The following is a 3,831-nucleotide window of genomic DNA, read 5'->3' as shown; positions in this document are numbered from 1 at the left end:
AGGGGAGAACCAGAAAATAGAGGGTACACCCTAGAAATTTGGGGTAACCACCCTAGTTTATGGCAATACAGAATAATAGGGTGGTACCCTGTTCTTTTTAAGGGTGCAACCCTCTTCTGAATTTGAAATTAGTAGTAGTATATAAGGAGGCTGCCCCTCTTGTCCAACTGTATGAACCTGACCCCCCACTGAATCACAGAGCTCTCAGCAGTCACAAAGCGGTGTGATTATTGAGAACTAAGCGTGTATATCTGACTGAAGTACCTAAGAGTGAGGCTGCAATAGTTGAGGATTGGAACCTCATTATTCTCACCTACTCTGACTGTATCAAGCCGGACCTACACTACCCCAAAAACAACTCCAGTAACAACTCATTTGATCTGAATCTATAGCCCCCTTCAAACTTGCACTGCGGACAGTGTTGACACTGTCTTTACCCTGATAGCGTCACTCTTTCTGCTCTGACAGCGTGCAAGTTCGACCAGTTCCTTCTGGTTGAGGTGGTAGTGGGGCCTCTCAAAGACCTCCTTGTTGGGGACCCAGGGGGGCATTTTTGTAAAGCAAGTGTGGATTACCAGTGGTATGTACGAGGATGCAGATATGTCTACCGCTCTTGCAGTGAGGCTCCGGAAGGAAAGGCATGAGAAAATGTACATAGGCACAGCACTATGATATGTGCTCCCTCTCTTCAAGATGGTACACTGAGCGAAGCTTGGTGCTCGCTTGAAAGCAGATGCTTGTAGAGAGAGCGCAAAGGCAAGGAATAAGACAATACTTCACCAGCATGCCACATTTGTCATCTAATATCTCATCAGTCAATGAAGATTTCAGATTTAAGGTGATTCATACCCTGAGGATTCATGATACAAGCAGTTACAGCATTAATGACCGTATTGTTGGTGTGGTAGATTTCACTGTGCATCTCGGCATGTGCAAACATGATGAGAATGTTCAGGCCGCCTAAGGCAAATATTATTAAAGTATGGGTTGATCACTGTGCATACTCACAAGCTTTCATGAACTCCGCCAAAACACTACCCTCTTGTATTGCTTTTTTGAACGACACTTGATATCCCCTATGGAAGAGATGATCCCAGAGCTGTTTATAGCTAAGGGAGTCTCTATTTTGCAGACTACATCACAAAGCAACCAGAATGATATATTTGGACATGCAGCTTCAATTTACCTATGTGTATGTAGAAAGAGCTGTATATTAGATATCGTACTAAAGATTCTGACAAGTTGAAGTCCCTGATCCAGTTCTTGACAATGCTCCCAGGGCTTCACAATTGAGCCTGTGCCATCTGAGTATGCCTCATGAAGAGTACGAAGGCTTTCAGAATCTGCTAGACTCCTGAGGAAAGTGGGAAGAGTCTGGAGGTACTTGTTATTGGTGAAGTACATCAGGCACACAAGGAAATCGTAGATGTCCACCTCATTCTTCATGATGGGTGCATTGTTCAACCACCTCCCCACCCCTGTGTTCACATTGATGTCCTCCTTATCTGCACCTTTGCTCTTTGTCCTCCTAGCCTTCTTTGTATGCGAACTAGTACCTGCCACCATGCCGGCATCTGCATTGTCCTCCACAACTGCAGGCAATGCTACAGACTCCTCTGTTGTAGGCGATGTAATAGTGCCTGTCATAAGAATTCATCTAATTGTACCAAACCCTGTTATCGTACCCAGCATACCGTTTGTCGCTTTTCCATTAGATTTTCTTGCCGCTCTACGACATGTCCTCCTACTAATTGGAGCTGTATTACCAGCATCTGCACCCTCAGGTGTCCCTAGTACTTCATCAGTCTCACACCCTTCCTGTACGTTACCCCTTTGTGCTTGCACCACAGCTTGAAGGTCCCTGACCCCTTAATGTCTACATGGTCATGCCTGTCCATGGGAAGCTACCACAGCACTAGACGCAGTCCCATCCTGCCCTTGCAAAGCTGCAGAAGCTTGCGCCGCAGTACATGCATTCTGAGTACAGTTTGTGACTCCCTCCAGTGTCCTTTTGAGATTTGATCTGTGGCCGCTGTCCTCCCTGATGTGATTTGATGTACTTGACAAAGGACTCTAAGTCCACATCCGTAGCAGTCCTCTGCACAGGGTGTCCAGTGGTCAACCGTCAGCTAAATGCAGATAGCTATTTATGAAGGTGTCAGAACATCCAATAGGAGGTTAAGGAAGAGCACGTACCACCAACTTCAGAGATGGTATCAGCAAGCCAACAGCTGCTGCATGGCAAACATTGGGATAGCACTTGATGTGAATGATTTGTCGTGTCCACTTATCCGTGATACCGTAGATACCTATGCCAACAAGTCCAATACAGAGTGCCTTGCTGCTGAGCTCTTCATGGCCATCAGCATGCTATTCATAAAAGGGCCAAAAGCCCTAAGGAAGCCACATTGCTTGACTTTGGTGCAGTGTCCTGGATAGTGTAGGGTGGCACCTTCAGGGTGATGGGCATGCATGACTGAGCGTATGATGCTCCTGTATGACATGAAGGTGATCAAGCACTGTAACTGTATAAATCGTGAGCATAAGTCGTGGAAGTGGGTTGCCTTCGAGCGCAAGTTGCATCTTGATAGAGTTTGGGCCCCGACCGCCATGAGCATCCTTGACCACCATCTCACACACCAAGGTTGTCACAGCAGGTAAAGATGGTGGCTCGCAGGAAGCATAACTCTCAGATTTCAGCTGTGACCAATCGGCCTACCATACCGGGTGCATCTCGTTCGGGCTATTTTACTTGTAGTATTGTGATAGCCACCACAAAGAAGACCCCAAGCCAGGCAGACTTCACTCATCTCCCTCATCCCCCTCTCACGTCATACACCTCCCCTCAACAAAGGTCCATTACAGTGCTGGGGAGGACATAATCATCCTCAACCAGCAGAGGTTGTCAGATCCCATCAGGGCTCTTTGCCATCACATCTATTGGAACAACCCAGCTCACTCGGACCACCTATTTGCTTACCAAACTTCGTTTGGTACCCACCCTCTAACGTGCTGCTTCTTCATAAGAAGATGCAACCTGATATGGTCAAAAGCAGGGCTCCCTCGATTCACCAGACACTTGTTTTGCATAGGAGGGTCCACCAAGCTGCTGCTGGCCAACGATCCTCCCAACGTCATTAAGAAAGTGGGGTGGTAATCCTCAAACACCTTCCTCTGTTACTGGCAGGTGGTGGTATTGTCTAAGGGCGTCTAGCAGCTGGACAACACTCGAGAACGAGCTGGAGAGCACAGACAGTGAGCAGAATGAAGTAAATACATGGAGAGGGCTATCCTACCTGGAGAGCACAGACAGTGAGCAGAATGAAGTGCCCAACTTGTCTGTGGCTCTCCAGGAAAACTGTCAGCACAGCCTATGAGCTAAAGCGGCCACAGCCACGCAAAATAAGCGCCAGAGAGATGGCAAGTCACCACAGACAACAGGTGGGAGGTATACTCCCCGCCCACATGAACCAACTCGCCCGGGGCCAGTCCCAAGATGATCCATCAACTACACCCAATGGGCAAAGGAGATGCGGGCCTACTTGGCCGAGAACAAGCTCTGGTTCATAGTCATTGGAACCATCAAGGAGCCGAGTGCAGGGAACCCGGAGCACATCACCTACCTCGAGAAGTCGCCTCAGGCCGCTGGGGCCATGTTCCTTGCTGTGGATGCGTCGCAGCATGTTCAGTTCAGACCTTCAAGGACTTATGCCCGGACAGCTACACGCTCGAGCAGCTGCTCGTGGATCTAGCCGCCATGTCCATGCTTCAATCCCTGCCCCAGGAGTATGACTCCTTCACTTCAGGTCTCATTCAGCGGGATGCCACCAA

Source organism: Punctularia strigosozonata, assembly GCF_000264995.1.
Source record: "Punctularia strigosozonata HHB-11173 SS5 unplaced genomic scaffold PUNSTscaffold_2, whole genome shotgun sequence".
In the NCBI taxonomy this organism is placed as follows: Eukaryota; Fungi; Basidiomycota; class Agaricomycetes; order Corticiales; family Punctulariaceae; genus Punctularia; species Punctularia strigosozonata.
The sequence above is the reverse complement of the archived record's forward strand: the minus strand, read 5'-3'. Positions refer to the sequence as shown.